Source organism: Anopheles coluzzii, chromosome 2, assembly GCF_943734685.1.
Source record: "Anopheles coluzzii chromosome 2, AcolN3, whole genome shotgun sequence".
Lineage (NCBI taxonomy): Eukaryota > Metazoa > Arthropoda > Insecta > Diptera > Culicidae > Anopheles > Anopheles coluzzii.
The window spans coordinates 26,355,819-26,377,298 of record NC_064670.1 but is presented as its reverse complement, the minus strand read 5'-3'; the positions used below and the strand labels follow the sequence as shown (position 1 = coordinate 26,377,298).

Below are 21,480 nucleotides of genomic sequence, written 5' to 3'. Positions count from 1 at the left end.
AATCCGTTGAACGAGAACCTAGAAACGCTCGTAAGTATGGAAGAGTTTTGCAAGAGTTTCTAGCATTGTCAGTTCAGAATTTGCATAATTAACTTCCCGTTCTGAGAATGCGAAGCATTCGGAAGGTGCAGCTGTGTGGTGCATTGCACATCGGGGTCAAGAAGTTCTGACAGCAAACCTTGATGCAAGGTCATTTGCAAAGGTCTACATTTAATGCCAGAATTGTGCAAGTCTCTGGGATTTTGATCGTAAAATGTTTAATCGCTTCAAACAAATTATCTTCCATTATGGAAATCACTATTTTTAATGATATTCTAAGCAACCCCCTAAAGCAGAATTGGAACCAGTTTGGGTAAGAACTTGAAGGTGTGTGCTTCCCAAAGTAACAAGCCCGCATATATTACCCGTAAATCCCATGTGGGAGGAGGGTGTCATTACCTTTTATCATCCCCGTAGCGATCTTGACGTGTTGGGCTATATTTTACACGAAATAAAAAAAAATCCCCTTATTTGGAATCCGGTGCTCGATTCAGGGGTGTAGATGAAGGTGGTGTAGAGTTCAAGCGGGATTAATGTATTCCCTGTTGTCGTCTTCGGACGCGGACGCGTCTTCGCTCATTCCCCGATCGGTCACATGACGTCAAGTTCGGTGATTTTAGGCTCGTATAAATATTTTTTTTGTGTACCCATCCTTTACTACCACTGACAGTGAAAAGGAATTTTATCTGATGAGGTTGACTTTAAACAAAAAACAACTCGATACAGGTTTGGTGGTTTTGGTGGTTCATTCGAGTTCGCCAAAAATTAAATTGCGCCGTTGAAAAGGGAATGAAACGACATTGCGGCATTTAGGGAAGAAAAGCAAGAAAGAACTCTTCTGCCAGATGATGACGGGGGTACCGTTTTGACTTTCAAGGAAGTTCGTACTTTTGACTGCCAGCTTATGGCATCGTAAGGCAGTCGCGAATGTTTTTGAACCTTTGATTGATCACTTTGCGGGGGATGATAAATATTCTGCCGCCTGCAGTCAGCCAGGCCCGGAGGCCACTTAAAAGTTCGTTTTACCGAAACAAGCAAAACAAACCATAGCTGAATGATTGACATTGAAGTGTATTGCAAACAGAGTTGGGTTGAATTTGAATAAAAATAAACCCTATAAATCTTTCCAATTGATTGTTTTGGTTCCCAACATAAGCCTGATAAACATTCAACCCCAGCCTTGCGGTAGGATCGATGAGGTTACACTTCCTACAATGCTAATTGATGCCCGCTTTTCGACTACATAAACCGTAAGCGGGGTTGTTCATGTTGTACAAAATAGTGCGTTGGCGCCACTAAACACATTTCCGTGGGAGTCGAAAACAAGATCTCTCCTTTGGAGGTGTTTGTAAGACAGCACGCGCTCCAGCAAGTCCACCTCTGATGTGTTGGTTTTTTTTTTCTTACCCACCATTCCACCATACCAACAGACGGCGCAGTGAGGAGGAAACGCAAATGTTCGATAATTGCCGGTGGGAAGTGTAATTACCAAACAGCACGCCTAATGACAGCGCGATTCCAAACTGTTGTCTTCCTTTCGGGCGAGATCTTTTGCAGCAGGCGCGCATTTGTTTCGAATCCATTATCGTGAGGCCTTGCAGCAAACGGCTCGATTTTGTGCTCGAGATTGCACCCGAGAGTGTTCCAGATTGGAGCGCGCCGGAAGTTTGAGTTGGAGAGTTGGCAGAAAGCAAAAAAAAAACGAAAGTGCCCAACTGCTGCAAAGACTGCTCGCATTTCGGGTGCAACGGGCTGGGACGTGCTAATTGTTCGTGGCGCTTCTGGCTACGGAAGCACACTATTAGTTACTCAAGCTCAGTCGCTATTCTGCACAACTGCACCGATTGTACCGATCAGGTTACCTCTACACGCTCTAGCTGACACAGCATCTTCTTGAACATCTTCATTTTTCAATTCGCCACTGTTGCCAGCAAATCTTTCTTTGCAAGGGAAATGAACCCCTGAAGGATAATCGGCAGAGTGCGGTAGAATACTGCGGCACCATTGGATGCGGTGTTGAAAAAGTTGCATGCTGTTGATAACCTGCCTGACAGAGATACAATTCGAGACACTCAACTTCGCAACTAGTAGCAGTCGGAGATCACGATCTGCATAGGAAGGGCTGCAAACAGCGTCACGCATGCCACAAGATCAGTTGCTCTTCTGCCCATCGGCATCATTGCACATCAGTATCGTCAGCGTTGGTGTCGGAGAAGTAACCGATCGAGCTGGCTAAATGCGTTCGACATGCAAACCATGAAGCAACCAGTTTTGTGTGATAGGCAGACACGATAGCACCACGATCAGAAAACCATTGCCCCACGTGCGTTCGGACGTCTCCGTACAGCGTAATGGATGCCGCCGTAGGTGCTTTGTTTCGTCAAGAACTGCTGCACGAATCTGACAGAAGCGATCGATTTTTAAGCGATGCCTTTTTAGACACGTCCACGTATCGTGTGAGGAATTGATCGCTACGGGCGCCATTGGTGACTCAACAGTATGTTGTGTGGCCGTACTACACCCGATGTGTCTAGGTCTTTGTCTGGGTGATCTCTACCACCATATTCCCCCCCCCCCCCCCCTCCATCCGTCGTCTAGAGTGTAGGTGTCGCTTTACTTACCGCGCACACACGACCACGCATTCCAGAGCGATATCTAACGCACACTTTGTGCACAGTAGATCACATCGCATGACGAACGATCAGCATTAGCGATCGGACATGAAGCGTAGAGTATACAGTGCAGCTGTACAGCTCCTCCGTCCGTTGTACTCGCTCGCAGTGACCTTTCGCTACGGAGAGCTCGAGCGAGTCGTCTAACCCTCGTGTCAAATCTACGATCACTGTAGCAGTTGGTCCTTACCCCTCTTCCACAAGCTCCTTCCACCACAGTGCAATAGGTAGGGCCTCCCCAAAGGCGTGAGTTCACATGCGAGAATTAAAAGCAATATAAACTCCAACCAGAAGACTAAATCGTTCGCTGCAAATTGTTGAAATATTTTCTCACGGCGTTTTACAACGTTCGATGCCTTTTTTCGTTCCTATGGCGCGCACTGGGGGTTTTTTTTTTGTGCTCCTACTGCCAAATGCCATTATGCTACTATAATGCCATTACTATACTGCCGGCAAAACACATCGTGCCGGATCGATCGATCGGAAAGGGAGCACAGTACCCGGCGGGTTTGCACTAGACAAGCGAGTGAATAACCGGCAAGAATGGACCGCTACTGGAGGACATGCTGTCATGTTCTCAGGTCCTGTCACACTGCTGCTACCCCCAGAGGGGGAAGTAAACATTTGCGTCCGAGCCGAGTTCTTGTGTGAATGGCTCGTGTATGTGTGTATGTGCAGTTTCAGAAAGGAGTTCTCCAACGAAAGAATCGAAGGTGTTGTCATGTTGTGGCAGGTTTTACTTTCAAACTTCCATAGCTTTCAGCGGCAGTGATCGTGATCTACAGTGGACGTGGTCTAAGGATTGTGGACCAAACAAAACAACACAAAAAGCCGGTAAGTACCGATGTTTGGAACCGCCAATTGCTTACTGATCACGGAACACCTTTTCCAATCATTGGCACTCGTGTCTATGCGTGTGGGAATACTGTCGGTCGGTCCTGCCCAAAAAAAGGAGTATAGCAATAAATAGGTGTTTCAGAGTCCAAAATCCAAGCCTTCCTAAGTCCAAAATGTGCAAATCCATGTCTGTCGTGACCGTCCTTGAGAGACGATCCATTCCCAAAATAAACCAGTTTTCAACCTTCGTGCTGTCATGTTTCTTTTTCACTCCCCAAGCGTTGTGTGTATGTGTGTAGTGCCACTATGATAGTCCACCTTGTTTTGGGGAGGGAGTTTGATCGCCTTAGGTGTCCACAAAAAAAGTTATAATATATACAGCGGAACCTGTTCTCGGCGAAGGAATTTTGGAAGCGGTGGCCACAAAACAGATCGTTTGAAAGTCTTCATCGACACATTACGCCGGCGGAGACTAAAGTTCAAGGTTTTCGTATGTCACCGCTAGATGACCGCGATTTTCGGCACAGGTTTTTCGCACTATTACATTGACCGAACTGTGACCCGCCGATGCGGTGAGATGAGCTGAAAAGATGGAGCGCTTAGATTAGAAGCCGCCTATGGGTGCTTTGTAACTTTCGATCGCTAATTGTATGAATAATGAATGCGTTACTCATTATAGTGAGCTGATTGTTGAGAGGGGCATACGAATGATTGAATTAAGCAGCCCGACACAGCTTATGAAACCGCAGACCGAAAAGGATTAACTAATCATTATTACGAGCGGTAGTTCTCATGGTGATAATATCATCATCTTTCTTGTAGCTCCTTTGCGATCATCGATTGACGCAAATACGTCAGTTTGTATGGAATGCTGGATGTAAACAACGGAACGTACACCTTGTTTGCCTCTTGTTTGGCACTCGTAATCTGCCAAATGCATCGTAAACTCGTATTGTTTACTTTACAACAAGGCGTCCCATTGCAGTAATCATATTCTACACGTTAAATCATACTACCCTAATGGGTGCTCAATCTGGCTGAAAATCCATCACGCAAACGTAAAGGGAAGGCACATAAATCAAAAGTTTAATCTTCAAATGGCCCTGGTCGTCCGTCAGCGTCTTTCACAATTGTGTTTCGTGTAACATTTTGCACCATCTTAGTAGTATCAACGGTTTCACCAAAATCACACGGAGTGTCCAAATCTGTCTGATGGAACACATAATAACATCATAATAAATTAAATGTACGCTTCAATAGTCAGAATACATCATCGCTTCTTTGACATTGAATGGTTTTTATCCCTCGATTACTATTATCCATTTTCAAGTCTAGCAAGATTTTAAACACCGTTCTTTCACTCCTTGTGACACAGCAGCGTTTGCTTCTCGTGACACTTCAACTTAGAGTCTTGGCCGTGCTGTGCTGCGATGGCCACAATCTAATCGCGTGTAACAACGTCACGCAGCAGTGATCCGCGGGGTGTACGATATTGTCCTCGCCGATCCAAGGTTTCTCCGCTAGCAAGACAATTGTGCACTGTGTCGGTAGCGTACTGCTCAGCGTGTTTCGCGGCATAGTTTCCAATCGTTCCTCGGAAATGGGAATTATCTTTTATGTGACAGGCCTAGCAATTATTTAATCAATCGAAATTTAATTTAGGTTTTATGTGCGTGTGTCCACTCGAGTGGACACAGGCATATGGCCACACACGTAGCTGGGCAAAAGTACTGTTTGGGGACAACTTTCTCTTTGCGGTCAACAACTTACATGTTGGAATGGAATATCTTAAATTAGGGCGTAGGAAATTACATTTAAAAATTTCAAACCCTAATACGAACGTCTATCTCCATCCCATGGCACACAACAAATCTTCATTACTAGACCACTTAAAGTATACTTAATAACAAACAATTCGTCCAGCAACATGCTTATCCACCATGATTTAACGGCTTTTTCTTCAACATTCATTGTAGTGTTTTATGCTGGGATTTATGAATTACGATGGAGTTTGGGAATGGGTGGGATGGTTTGGCTTTTCAATTTTCTTATGCTTTAGAATCTCGCCAAGTGGAGAGCTGGGCCGTTCGCGTTCCAGGCTAACGGATCTCTGCGTTCTTGAAGTGGATAATTTACGATATCAAATCAGTGCAGCTGCCGGAAGAGTGGCCCCGGAGAGTGATTTTAGCACCGATCTTGTGGTGTTCTCATTCGCGGTCGCCGGCAGCATGATGATGGAAGCTACTGTTTACCTTCGCTAAAAGCCACCCTATGGGCCGGATGAGGGTCGAGATGATATTATCTATGCACTAAAATTATTAATTTAGCATAAATTTGCAGCGAATTAAGGTCGGCATAGTTACGGATTTGCTTCCCAAGATCGGCGGGAAACTCCGATACGGCCGACGAGTTCTAAAGCAATGTAGAGTAATATAGTGAATTCAATGTGTGGTTATGTTAGACAAACAGAAGGCGAAAATATCGTTTATACCACACTGCGTTAAAAAGCAATCAGTGAGATCCACTCTGAGATCCAGCACACACTTCAGTATCTGGATGGATTTATTTTTGTTTCGAAAACACATGCCCTCGGCTACAGTTGGACAGTAGGCCCCCGCAGTTGAAGGTTATTTTTACTGCACTGTATGTCCCAAGGCGGGTGCTACACTTTCCCGTAGCTGCTTCAACGGCGTACGGCGCCACCGAGATTCGACGCACTTGTGACGTAGCGTGTATGGTGGCTGGTCGGTTCTTTAGCGTGGCAGCGTTGCCTTCGGTGCGACACATTACACCAGCCTCCGCATGCTAGGGCATTCTTCTCGCCCTGCAGCATGTAAGACGGACGTAAAAAAGGCAACAGAACCGGTTCGGCCGTTGTTAGTGGCCCACCCCGTCAAGATGGCCTATCGCATCGCTGGAAAGATCGTTGCGGTTAAGCCGGGGCTCGCTGGTTGGAACAGGTTCGGTCGCTAGTCCGTCCGGCCCCCCACCAGTGTACCTCAACTGGGGATCAGTTAAGGCAAAGCTAGAAAGGAAGCAACACATTCCTGCACCAGCTTGGAAATCCAAATCCCACAGGAGGTTTAGATTTTCGTTGCGTTGATGGATTTTGGGTTGTATGTTTTCGGTTCCTCCTACCTTTCCAAATCCACGTCCAAATTCTGAAAACACTTCTTATCCAAGAACTTTTCGTGCCAAGCACACCATCACAGACACGAATAAACTCCCATCGATCATTGAACTAATGCCGGATGGTTTTGCTCCATTCTAGGACTTTCCCTTCCCGCTCCAAACGCCGGATGAAAGCATAAAGGAAAAGAAATCACACCGAACCCAAATAAAAATCTATCGACCGCCAGACGGTGCTCTCGTATGAGTATGTGTGTGTGTGTGGGTGCGTGATAGAAAGCGTTAGATTAATGAAACTCCAGCACGGCGAAGGAGAAGAAGCAGATAAGTTCTCGTTCTCTGCGGGCTGATTATTATTATTATTGGGGGTGAGGCGTAAAATACTGTAACTGCCGACATTAAGAGCAGCATTTGCCGCGTTTGCTTGGAATCGAGAGGCTGTAATGAAGCAGTTGAGTGGTCGAAAAGTTGTGGCATTCAAGTGCTCACTTCTGGAGTGGTTAGGATGGGCCTGATGGACGGAGAAGCGTGTCAGGATTGGGAATCGTAGCCAATATCAGCGCAGGAAGGCTTTAGTGAATGTTACCGGTATAGCGATTGAAAATGTGTGTTTCTTCGTTTGAAGCAGTGGCACATTAAATCGATGTGAGCTAAGAGTTTTTTCTCCCCCTCAAATTACTACTTGCATTTTAGGGAATAAACTTAAGGCATGGGTATGTGCTTTAGTGAAAAAGCCAAAATTAACACGTTCGGTGCATTACCAGCTTTCAATTACCTGACGAAACCTGATGATTGCTTCTAATGCGCAAGTAATTAATTAGCTTAATTATTTGCCGAAAAAATAACGAAAAGGGCACTCTCTATCAGAGTGCCTACATACCAAGTTTGCCACTTCCCCAGCGCGGCACAGGCTTATCAAACCAGGTTGCCGAAATACAGCACCACTTCCGAAGAAAACCTCGCATCGTTAATCACAACCCGCACTACGCAGTTAGCACACACTGTGGCGCGCCTCCAATAACAAGCCGGCTGATTAATCATAGAGTTTTGCTTACCGATCATATAAACGGTAAACAAGCAGCTCATCCATCTTTCCATCCCCGACCGAGGTGCCCGCGGCCAAAAAAAGTGCATCGAAAAAACAAACACCCTGCGAAGCTAACCATAACACACATACTGTACCAATTATTACATCGTAAGCAGTATAATAGCACCCCGTCCCAGCGGAGGGAGGTTTTAAGAGGGGTGAAGCACTCCATCCGACACAGTGGGAGAATTGGCGGACCCTTGCGGCTTACCTGAAAGGAAGAAGCAAGCAAAAAAAAACACACACATACAGCAATTGGTAGAAGCCAATGGAAAACTACAAACTACATGAAAAGCTAATTAAACTAACGGTGGCGTATCGTTTTCAGGCGGGAAGCTGCTAGGAATACCCAAATAGAAACAACAAACACCGGCTGTTCCGGCTCCGAAGGCAAGAAGCAGCAGGGGTGTCAGGGTCGTCCGAGTAGTTCTCGTTCGCGTAGAATCGTCCTGGCTGCTGCAGCGCAATTGCACATTACGATAACGGTGGAAAGGAGGAGGTTCAGTTTATAAAACTACAATTGCTATAAACTGGCGTCAATCTTATCAAGGCATAGCATCGCTTTACAACGATAAGCGCTGAGAAAGTGTATTAGGAATCTAGCGTTCCAGGAATTGCCCACTGGCCCACTAACTTTAGGCGCGGGGTGCAGGAAGGCTTAGGTTGAAAAGTTGTTCAGCATATGTAAAACAAACCCCAGGAACTACCGGGCACGTTTGTACAACATGTCGGGTTTGATATTCCACTCCGTAAACAATCCATCCTGGCGCACCCAACAAGAGTTCAAAGTCGACAACAAAGAAGCCACAGGAAACAACCCCCGGGGTTTGAGCTGTAGTCGCCATCAGCAGTCAGACAAACACTCCAACATTGCCAACGTTTGACCTTCAAACCTGTACAGATTAACTAAGGTGAAGTTCTAGGCCTACAAGCCCTTTTAAGCCAACGTCCTTCGAACGTTCCGATGCGTGGAGCAAAAACCGTTGGCATTCTGAAGATGCACTCCGCATGCGGAGCCGGTAGAATTCGGAAGTTGCATCTCGGACCACAGCTAGCTGCTGTCCATGAGAGGACGTTGGGCGCCATTCAACAACTGTCACGGTCACCGATCACAGCTGAGCCGCTGCTCCAAAGGGTCACTGCCGTACGCGATCGCTCGGCAACGATCTCAGGAAGTAGTGATCTCCTGCGGTCGTGAAAGCTCGAACGTTCGATTGTCAAGGATCGAGATACGCCGTTTGCATTGGAGTTGGAGGCATGTTGTAGCGAGATCTCTAACCGTTTCGCACCAAAGCACCTCGAGCTGCATGCATTCTGGAAAGTTCTCGTGTTGTGCTCTACCGGCAATGATACTGCCCTTGCAGCTACTTTACAACAGCGCACAGTAGTTGGAAAGGATTTGTGATATCACTTAGCATTGTTTTCTGTGACACAGCTTCGAGCGTGCTATCGTAGCCCACGTCCGGCAGCTTCTTATTTGCGAACCCTTGGAATTGACTGCCGCTGCACCAATTGGATGATGTTTGCTTAAAAAATCGTACACCAGCACACGTTTGCTGTACACATTTGCCTCACGTACCCGATAATAACAACCTCTTTCTCCGACAATACCGTAGCATCCGTTAGCACTGCTCACCTCACTATTGGACAAGTGTTATCGGCCGAGATTAGATTGCGTATTGTGCTGTCAACAGATTTATTTTGGCATGCAAACGACCTCCTGCACGGTAGTATTGGGCTTATCTTGCGGGTCCAGCAAATGATGATGTGCGGGTGCAAAATATTTACCTTACTCGTGCTACCTATCCCAACTGTACCATGGTGAGTTGGTGAGCATCTCATTAGGCAGTAAAGCATGATGGATTAGAAGAGGGCAAATGCGCAAACGTTGTCGTTTACTCGTTCCAATTCCGTTTACTACTGACAATACCGACTGAGGTGGCAGTAGCACATCGAATTAAGGGCAAATTCTATGCATGGAAACGATTCCGGAATTTTCTCTTGCCACTTTCCCTGTGCAATCGATTGGATATTCATAGATGAACATTCTTCCGTACACTTGCCGAGCACGAACCACTGTGCGGGGTTTTGGCATCTGGTCTAATTAATCAATTGACCTCGGCCCGGGGTCGCTTCAATCCAACCCCAATCCACAGTCCACAACTCGGATACCGAAAACCCCGCGCTCGCTCCACATCTCTTGGCGCTTCCAATTATGAAAGCTAGGAGGGCAGTGGTTGAGCAGCCGGTGGTAATTTCAGGCGCGATTGCAAACTCTCTGTACCCCCATGGTTGCGATAAGGGTAGATTTTTGCACACACAAAAACAACACACACACACACAGCGAAAGAGAGCAATAGAAGGAGCAGCAAACAGGCAACAAAAACCCAAACCTAACTTGAACTGTAGTAAACGGCTAGAGCGAGTAATAGTGCTTCGGGGCTACGTTCAGCCACGTGCCGCCGTGCAACGAAGCTCCCAGCACACCAGCCAACGACAAAACAAAACACTTGCGCCCTCCCACTCGGGTGTGGCGGGAACATTTCGCACAAAATCGCATATCGAATCGTGGCCCCAACTTTCATCACCAGTCGCAAATCGACCGCCCAAAGGCTCCGCGTTGGGTCTGCCTACCTTCCCATCCCGTCCCCCCTATTCTCGTTGGGCTCGAGAGTGATTTCGTGGAAGATAAATTACACCTCACCTATCTCGGCGGTATTGCCACCGTTTTCGCAGCATTGCCAAATACGAGACACACACACACACACAAATAAAGAGTCTGCACTAATGCATCGTGGCGGTTGTCGTTGCCAAACTGGTTCTCGCGCAGGTTTCGCGCCAATGTTGCGGAAAGCAAATCTTCGCACAGAGCCCGCATTTATTGTTTTCCATTTGCAGTGCCGAATGGTGTGCACACGTGCACACAGGCGCCAAAACCGGGGAAGGTAGCGAGGGAAACACGATCGTTGCCGTAATTCACGTTTAATAGCTTTATTATTAATACAGCATTAGACACCTGGTGTGGGCAGTGTGGGACGAGGGAGGGAGGAATGCAGGGCGGGGCCAATGTGACGGCATTGGCAAGGCGAAGGCTGGGAGGCTGCGGCTGATGGTGAAAGATTTCGGTGCGATGTCCGATGCGATCACACAGCTCCCCCCAAAAAGTACAACGCCTTCCGTCCGCTAATGGCTTTCGGTTGAGGACAGATTTCAAAAAACGCGCGTGAGATTTTTGCGCCGTTTTTGTCTTTTTTTTAGGCTTGATTTGTTGGAAGCAGTGCCAAAGTGAGTAGAGTTTAAAAGTGTGGAGAGGAGTTTTTAAACGAAATTTAATCACACTTTCATCGCGTGCAATTTTATAACCATACTGTCCCGAAAAGACTTTAGTCCTTCGAACCGGATTATGTTAAAACTATCACTAAAGTAAACAGTTGGCCAAAATTGTGCTTGGGTATTTGCACTCTAATAGTTTTCCACGCAAACCATTTTGTTATAGCACACATATCGCATTGCACGCGCTGCAATATGAAAATTTATGTCCGAACGAACAGCCCCTTCATCGTGCCTTCCTGTGCCGTTCTGATGGACGCTTCCACTTTCAGTGAAATGGGCAATAAAAGCGACCCGCTGCAAAAGTGCAGTTTTGTTCCGGGAAAAATATCACAGTCCCAGACACACGGAAAATGAAAGCTGGCAGTTGCAGCGCGTGCAGCCGTTTGGCGTGTGAGTGTTTTCCGGCGAAAGGAATACGAACCAATCTAGCTCGATCTAGGGGAAAAACGAACCATCTTTGCAAGTGATTTCCATTGGAATGTGCGCTATATCCGAGCTAGTGCAGAACATGCACTTGAGCAAATTGCTTGCCGTTTGTGGTGGTGTGATGCTCGTTGATGACCCTTCGACCCTTAACGAACTGGAACTGCTTTCTGCGAGAGTGCCCTTCGAGTTCGAGCCCTGTACAGCATTGAGTCTTGTTCGGGGGATTCCATACAATAAACAATAACGTACAGACAGCACACATACGCTTCCTTTCACTTTTCTTTTCTTGCCGGGTGGAAGCACCAGACTGACCCCCGTCGTAACGAATCGCCAGCACATCGGGAAGCCATTTCAATGTCTGATTGTTGAGTGAAACTGATGTTTTTATTTTTTCGTATCTGGGATTGGATCTTAAGGGTGGAAATTGATCTTACTCTCCGGACCACCGCCCGGAGAAAGGCGTTAAGGGGAAAGGGTTGTTGGATAAATAAAATTAGTATTATTATAACTGTCCCGGGCATAAATTTAAATCTATATTCCCAAACAACATCCTCAACACGCTGTGGTCATATGCATTCACATTTCAATCTCTGCGTCAATTTACCTCCCATGTCTTCATTTCAATCCATCACCCCATATACCCCCCCCGGTTCAATTCCTTCAAAACCTTCTCCCCCTGAGCGTGTCGTCGTTCTTAATTCCACTGACCTATTTGCACGCTTTGCACTATGGGAGGGATGATGGCTTTCAGTCACAAATGGGGTTTGTCACACTAAATTATGTTGATTCAAGCCCAACACCACTGCCACCACCACCATCGCCGAGTCGCATTTACATTTTTGGCTAGCCAAAACAGGGGAAGGCAGAGGATCTGGTGGCCATGTCACACTCCGTGGGGATGAAAGCCGATACTGCTCCGTCCACCGAAAAGGTGGATGGGGGATAAAGTGATTGCAAACGCGAAACAAATTAGGCAAAATGGCACACTGGTGCGGCACTACCACATTACCATTCCAGTTGACCGAAAAATCATTTCCCTGTCAGTGCTTTTCCCCACTTTCCGACACTTTTCATTTCCGATACGAAACACACACACACAAACAGCGGACCACAAATGGCACACAGCGCTTTTGGAAGTGCTGGACGGGGAAGTTTAAATTGGCTTTTCGTCGATTGCGAGATGGAATTAAAAAAAAAGATATGAAAAGCAGTACGTAAAACCGAATCGGAGCTTTTCTAGAAACACATTGCTCTACTGAATGAAAATGTTTACATGAGAAAATGTATTTCAAGAAAAGATGAAATCCTGGAATGCTTGCTCAGACAGAATTTACTGATTGTCTTTCAGATTAAAAGTTCAATCTCATGAACACGATAAACCGAATAATAAATCAAACCAAATAAACAACATTAACTCACATTTTCTCTAAAGAAAAAACAATCGGTTGTCCCTTTCCATTCGTTAGCAAACCGTGAAGCATGACGGATCCCACCACAAAAACAGGTCCACAGCATTTCTTTCTCCACTCCCCCTTTGTAAGTCATCGGAACGGAAATTTAAAACTTCTCCTTTTCCCTTAACTCTTCCAGGAAGCCAATCAAGGTACCGAACAACAACAGCCGCATGCAAACTTTGTGTGAAGACCTGCACCGTAGCAAGGGATATGGGCTTGAAAGGGCCGACACGGGCCCTTAGAATGTCTCCGGTTGGCCGGTGGGCATCGCTTACCGAAAGGAAAGTATAATTTAATGCAAAACACTAGTTTATGCTTCACACGCTGCTGGCGCGCGGCGGGCGGCGGGACGGTGGTCGTTGTACATCCCAATGTCAGGTGGACGTCCGGCTCCCGTCCGGCGTCCTCCCTGTACCGAAACTCAACTTCAAACGAATCCAGCACGAAGAAACACGGCACATTTTTGCCGGTCACGTTAGCAAGATTCTGGCAAACTCTCCCGTCCACCGGCAGTGGCATGCTGTTGCAGCACGCTTCCCTTTGCTCCCGGTGGCTTCCAGAAGTTCCGCGAAAGCTTCCAGCAAATATCACGCTCGTATGGGGGAACATGCTTGTTGTTATTCAAGAATGTTTTATTTTTAACCGTCACCGGCACCCGTCATTCGAGAGGGGGTGTGTGCGAGGGAGACACTTCGGGACAAGTTGTCTGTGAAATTCTAACTTCATACTCCACGGGCAGCGTTGCATGACAACGCCGGTCAAAGTAATGTACATTTCAGGAGCAATATTGGGACCGGATGATGATGGCGCACCTTGTACTTCATCTTTGTCTAAAGCGAGGCAGTAATAGCAGAGGTAGCCAATTGGATGAAGGAACAAAGTTTAGACGTCAGAACGGTGGTGTTAGCTTCGGTCGGAAAGCATGACGGGCCAATCTATATACAGAGATGTTACTTGTGGCTAGACGTTGAAGAATACAAGGAAAAGAACGCACGAGACGATAGCAGAACAATGAAACTTAGATAGGAAAGCGTCATACCTTTACGGAATTCGATTAAACATATTTCGCATAACATTGTTCATACTGAATTCTGAAGGATATTCGACTTGTCACGTAGGTACCTTTGTGGTTTGCTATCTCAGTAGCATACGGAATGAAATTTTCTCGGAACTAAGGATGTAAGATATCAATATACGTGGAGTTTAGCTTAATTTATGTCTAACAAAATCACCATGCCCTGGTGTGGGACATGGGAAGATTAATATCGCCAAAGATTACATCCTGCGCCATTGAGCGCCAAAACACAGAACAGGATAAATTCCTAACAAAACAAAAAACACTTCGCACCGTGGAATGATGTTTTGTTATTGGATTAAAGTCTAATTTCATCACATAATATGGCTAGGAAATGTGTAGGTTTCGGGTGTGCCAAAGGAGACAAACATTAATTACATCCCATTTTGTTGTTGGCCCAAGATTTCAAACATTGTCGTCGTGCTTCGTTTTTTTTTTGTTTTGCTGGCTGCCAGGTTTTGGTAACGCTTTTGTCGTCTCGGGTCGGTTGATGGATGCTTCCGGCAGACGGTGGATGGATTATGTGAGTGATGAATTTAAAATTAAATTAAGAACCGGAGCATGGAAAAAAGGGCATCTCCACAGCCGTTAAACAAATAAAGATAACAACCTTTTAAGGGAAAGGTCGGAGCTCCTTTGCTTGAACACCCCTTTTTTATGACAACAACAACAACAACAGCAAAATACTTTCTGTTTTAACCTACGTTAGTTTGGCCAAATGGTACCACACTTGTGGCCACAAATGTCACTCCTCTAAGCGGTGATTCATTGCTCCGAAGAACATTCTAGTGAGGAATGGAAGCATGAATAAACGAACAAAACAGCTTATTCAATTCAATTTCGTAATAGTCCTAGTGTTTAGAGATACTTTAATATTCTTTCCTAATACCATCAATGACATATTTATTGTTTATTGATTGATCCCCAGTCACATCCAAATTTCAGTTCAATGCACGGGGGAAACAGAACAACTTTCTCAAGTGAAGATTCGCATTTATCCCTAATTTGCAACTCACAGCTGTCTTTTGCCTTCCTTGTGCTACCCTTGCTACCATATATACCATCAAAGTGCCACAAATACATTAAACAGTCCAACAACCAGAACCACGGCAACGGCCAATGCATGATTCGCGGCAGGAAAGTTTGCTGAATAATATTTCCGCTTTCATTCATAAAAGCAAACTTCAATTCATTTAGCTTTTCCTTCGCTCGAATGCTTTAAACAAATACCCAGACACACGCACGCACCTACATTTTATGCTCTGGAGCGGAAAATTTGAGAGCCAACCCATGCAATAATGCGCCCGCCACTCGATGGGAAACGGGAATATTTATTCAGAATTAATATTGTTTGCATATATCGTGCTGTTGTTGCGGTTGTTGTGTTGTTTTTTTTTTCTTCTTTATGGTTTTTCGTTCAAAAAACATACATCACATTAAAATCCCCTTTTCCCCCCACTGGCGTCACCTGTGCAATCATCTATCCGTTCTTTCGCCATTAGCGTTCAATTGCCCAACACCCGGCAAACAATTCCAAAACAATTCCGACAAAAAAAAAGACTTTCCCAAAGCTTCCAAAACGGAATATTTGTTCGTACACCTCGTTTTTCTCTTTCTCGCTATCTCTTTCTCTCCTCGTAGCTGATATGGGCACACGGCAATCAGCACAACCTGTGCTGAACTTTGCCAGTATCCGAAATTCACCGTTGCCCCAGCGTCATTATAGTTCGAATTGCAAATTGCTGCACACCCCTGCGCTGATAGTGGTGGTGGTGGTCGAGGTGGTTTGCTCAGTACAATTGAAGAGTAATTAGAAAATCGAAAGAACCACAGGTGGTCATCACACCCACAATTCATACGAGTACATAGGGGTTTTGGGTACAGTAATAGTGCGTTTTACAGTTTATATTGGACGGTGGTCGATCGAACGGAGGCGAAGTTGATGCGCAAATAAATCGAATTATACATACGAGGAGGGCAAATGCAGTACGCTACAGTGAATGCAAAATAAGTGGCAAAATGTTTTTTTCCATTACTTGTTGATAAATTTAGTTAATTACTATGAGATCAAAGTTTGAGCTAACACCACCCATTGAGCGCATCATACATGTGGTGCTAATGAGTTTGTTGATGTTGATTGCTACTGTTGCTCGACACAATTGCAAAGAGTCCTTTTGTTTGTGATCAAAAACGGATGAACTTGTGTAAAAGTATGAAATATATTTGAATAGAGCACATTTTTCCAAAACATGTCTTATATATATCGCATTAAACGGTTCTACCATTTCACAGTAGTTCAGCCTCAAACACCGTGTCATGTGATTTAACACACATCGAAGTTTGCAAGACATCGCATGATCAAACCACAACCACAAAAACGTTAAAATGGAGAAATGCATTTGAAAACTTTCAACATTAACGTGCATTCCCAGCATGTAGGGGCAGGTTTTATTCTGCTAAAGAAATACACCTGTACCTCTTGAGCCCTCAAAAAAAAACGTTTCGTTGAAGGGCAATTTCCTTCTCTCCCTGCAGTGACGCACACAAAATTGCCCAACCGGAACGTACCACGGTTGATGCACGGTGTGCATGTGGCATGCTTATCTGTGGTTTGTGGATCTGCTCCGTGTTCTCGATTCCCTAAATTTTCACCCTTCCAGAACCTCCTCATTAGACCTCCGACGCCGTCGTCGTCGTCCTCGATCGACGATTAGGTTTAACGGCAACGGCGCGCATCTTTTACACAGCGGCAAGAACAGCGGTGTGTGTGTGTGCCGTTCTTTTGCGGTTGAAGAGCTAGCCCTAGCGCATTCCTCTTACCTTTCTAACTCCGTTCAACGGCGAGTGTTGTGGGCTGTTGCTGCTGCTGCTCTGCAACTGCTCTGCAGCGCGTTTTGTTTTGGTGGTTGGTGTGGTGTCTGTTGTTCACTGCAACGGTGGCTCGAACACAGCAGCTTCTATGAAACTTCCACAATCGATAGCTGCCTCAGGTATGCACTTTTCGCTGTATGAGCCGAGACCGGGAAATGGCTCACGAAGATTCACCAACTTCCAGCCAGTAACACCAAAACATGACAACCAAACAAGATCGCTACGGGATCGTTGTGGCTAGCAACACACACACACACACGCGCACACAAACACGCAAACATACACTCACTGACACACTGTGAAGAATCACGAATTGAACTCGGAACACTTCAAGAGCTGCGGCAAGAAGTCGCAAACTGCTCGTAGCTGCGCGGTGTCACCGTCTTTCACTTTAGAATTTTAGAGCAAGACACACACCACGCTCTTTGGCAGCGCCTGCTTGTCCCACCGAACGGGATGTAAATGCACCAAAAGATCACCTTTTGCCTTCACTCGATGACACTTGGGCAGCTGTCACACCCGCACACAGCGATGTGCAGGGGTTTTGTTTTTGTTTGGCCCCGTGACAAACAACCACCAAGCTGTGTACTCCTTCACACAGGGACGCAAGGAGGGCGAGAATGCGGCACGAATCGTGGTACGTTTTCTGTTGCGGACTGTTTGTTTTGTTTGTTTTAAAACTATCAATCTTGAAATTTGTTCTTCGACAGGAGCGCGAAGAAAATTCAAAATTGTACTCGTAAAATGTGTCTGTGTGTGTGTTTTGTTGCAGTTTTTTTTCTGGGAAGTGGGTGCACTGTGTGTAAACAAAACAGGTGCACAGACGCAAAGAGGGAGTGGAGGGAAGGGGGGCGTGTAAAGTAGTCGTGGAGTAGCGCCTTCAGTAGGAAAAACTGCGAAGTTCAGACTACGAAAACACACGTCTTTTGTTTAGTTGTTGTTAAAGAGAAAACTGTGAACACACAGGTTCGATCGTAGTTGTGATTTTTTTTGTTGGTTTTCCGCTTCTTTTGTTCTATTGCTTCGTTTCGGTTTCCGGTTTTTAAATCGCTGCTAGCTTCCGGTTTTCTGGAGCCTACTCTACTGGAGATCGGGTCCCTGGGAGGGGAGCGTGAGTACTTTAAATTCCTGCCGCGTTGCAGCGTACAGGGCGCCGGAGGGGCGAGGGTGCAGGTGTGTGCTTGGGTTTGTTCCTGTGTTGGTGTCGTGCTGATCAAACGTGCATACACACCTGTGCGCGAAGAAGCGTACCGAACTGGTGCGGGGTAAGAGGGGTATACGAGTCAAAGCGACAAACACTTCCGTTCCTTTTTCCGTTCCTTTTCGCTTGTTCGATTCTTTCACTAGGATTGCCCCAGAAGAGATTGTTCTGTGTTGTTGCTCTTCTTCTTCTTCTTCCTCTTCTGCTTCTTGTGCCACTGACACCTCAATCGTGTAACACACCTTTTACTCTCTCACACACACACTCACTCACGTAAAGCCCGTTCCGTCAGAATGATCACGAAAAGCTTTTTCTTTCGCTTTGTGGTGCGTGTTTTTGTACTGCTGGTGTTTTTTTTGTGTCTTCACCCTGTTCACTTGCTGTGCTGTAGCTTTTCGTACGCCCTTTCTTCCGCAAAACCGTTTTCCCCAACCCTACCCAACAACGGGCATGTGAGTGTGATCGTGGCTTTCGGTGTGTTGGTGCAAACGACACGATCAACGACGCGGGGGCCACCGGATGACTTTTCAACCTGCGAAGCAGCAGCAGCAGCAGCAGAAAAGTTTCCCTCCGATCTGACTGTGGCCGTCGTTGTTTTTACATTCCACCCCTACACAGCACCACTCACACTCACACTCAAGTTTCGCTCACTACGCGGGGCCCGATCGGGTACGCACATTACACGGGAGATTTAAACGGGCCGTCATGGCGAACCTGCGCGTTTTGAGAGCGTTCCACTTCCGAAACAAACTCCGATGAATAAAAAAAAACACTGATGCAGCGTGATTCCCACTTCACGTTGGTGTGTATTTTGGAGATGCTATTTGTGGCACAGCAAACTGCATCTACCTTTCGATCGTCGGCTGAAACAGTGTGTGCAGCTCAAAATGTTCAGCGATGTAGTTGTGCGGTGCGCTGGCCTGTTCTTGCAGTTTCGTTCGCGTACACCGAGCAGCGCGCTGGGACGTCGCGTCCACGTCGGATGAGGTTACGATTCAAACTTGCAACTTCAAACCCCCACAACGTGTTTGCTGGCCGTGCGGCCCCGTTTGCTGCGGCCGTTTTCTTGGAAAGTGGGAAACGTACGGCGCGCGAGAGAGCGAGAGAGTGAGCAGAGTGGAATGCGTAGTTTTTGGTGAGAGAACGTGTTTCGCTCTCCGTTACAGTGGGTGGCGTTGGTTTCGGTCTGTCTGTAAACACAGATAAGCTGTTGCTGTCAAGCAGCGCGGTGAGAATGGAATGGTTATCAAAGGCGAGGTTCAGAGAACTAGAACCAGAATTTAGAGTTTTATTTTCGTTTAGTACAACCTCGATAAGTGATAAAACCCTCAAACCCACTTTATTATAAGTCTGTTATGAACTAAATTTACTTTTGATCCTGTAAAAGCATGTCATACCGCCACACAGTAACTTAGTAACGACTAATAAAGTACCGTATTTTAGCGCGTATAACGATCCCCTGATAGATTATTCAATATTTTTGAATCATTGTTTTTATTCTTTTAATTTTACAAAATTCAAAAACAGCAAACAACTTTGCCAATGTTGCCAATGACTTGTTGATCAATGACTTTGAATGATTCAGATCAAATTTATTTTACTTTTTATGCTTCTAGGACAAACGTATGGAAGGCCATGCGTTTACCTTTGTATTGAATCATAGTCTGTTCCCGAGTAACACGGTTTGTGCGTTACCGAGGAATCTGCGTAACTCCAATATCCGCGTAAGTCGAATTTCGCCGATTTTGACCAATATAATAATTGGTTACTTGGTTACCCATGCACCAAACGCCAGTTCACGCTTGGTTATCCGCACCTTCTTAATCCGCACGCTCGATAATTCGCACTTTAGACAACCAACCCGCTTCCCACTCCCTAATTTGATTTCAGACGTTTTCAACCTATATACGCTAAAATACGGTAGATCTCAACCTAGGCTTAAAGGGACTGTGATTATAGCGCTAAGTATATTTCATATTGTAGTTTTATATCATATTTTAGTGCACTATTTTCAACATATATTCAATTATTAACGACTAACCGTACGACTTAACAAACATGCCCGTCATGGGTTCAATCCCCAAATGGACCGTGCCGCCATACGTAGGACTGACTATCCTGCTATGGGGGGAAATTAATTAGTCACTGAAAGCCAAGCCCACAAGTGGTACAGGCAGGCCTTGACCAAAAACGGTTGTTGAGCCAAACAAGAAGATTCAATTATTAAATACAACAACTTGTTTATCGAATCACATAATCAAGAATTCATCAATTTATTTATCCATATACATACAGTTAGTCTCCGAGATACACGGTACCTCTTATACAGGGAATCTGGATTTACGTGTTTTTTTTTTTTAATTTAACAGTTTTTTAAGCAAATTGTACTGATTTGACACATCAATTGTAAAATGCCAAATAATGTCCCTATTGATCGAATGTTAAAAACCATTTCAATAGTTTTAAACTGTTATATTCAGTCAGAATAATATGAAATAACGAATTAAGTGGCTAAAAACACCCCTTACTTGCAAAATCACTCGAAAATTAGTGATAGTTTGGCTGAAAGTCACGAGGTTCGACCTACGCGGACATTCGATATACGCGGTTTTTTGCGGCCGTTTTCCATCCCGATAAACAGTGTATCTCGGGGACCGCCTGTACATATATACAAGTATACACAAGTGACCTTATTATTTAAAAAAAAATCATTTAGGTTTTCTAACGAGCAATCAGTTACAAATCCATGGCTAGCACTGTACAATGGAGTTCGGTGGGAGCTACTCACGGCAAAGGAATTCCACAGGTTGATCTGCACTCTTCTAGCGAGCCCACGCACCCAATGCAAGTCTCTCGCTTGCTCATCCTCTCTCTCGCTATTCTTCTCTCTCTCTCTATTTTGCCTAAAATAAGTCTCTCCATAAAATTTGCACTCAGAGAAAGAGACAAGCAGTTTCAGGTAAAATCTGTTATTTGAATATTTAAAAAAAAACAACTCTTTCGTAAGACATTTATTACATACCATTTATTCCACACTGCACATACATGGAGCCACCACAGTGGATTAAATTTCTGCAGCGTAGTGCATCTCTCACGGTGCATCTCTCGCCTGTGCATTGCCGCGGAGGCACCCGCTCATCCGATTCCGATACGCGCAGGCAGGCCACGGAAGGTGCATAAGCCACGCTCGTTAACCTCAGCCCCGGCTAATTGTGCTGCCCGAGCGTTCTGTGTGCGTATTTCATTCTACCTCCAGCGTGATGACGATGATGGTGATGATGATGATGGTCGTGGTGGTATTGGTACGATTGCTAAATTCCACCCCTTTCACCTCCATGCCCAGCCGACGCTAATGA

At 45.6% G+C, this 21,480-nt stretch overlaps 1 protein-coding gene across 1 annotated transcript in view; it reads right to left on the bottom strand.

Moving 5' to 3' along the window:
• The window catches only part of LOC120953665 (uncharacterized), a 63,816-nt gene extending 44,649 nt beyond the window's left edge, over positions 1-19,167 (bottom strand). The window contains exons 1-2 of the mRNA XM_049605982.1: positions 18,974-19,167; positions 16,873-17,219 (exon numbers count right to left, since the gene is read on the bottom strand). The gene's annotated coding sequence lies outside the window, so the exon portion shown is untranslated. The remainder of the gene's footprint in view (positions 1-16,872; positions 17,220-18,973) is intronic.
• Between the last annotated feature and the right edge of the window lie 2,313 nt (positions 19,168-21,480).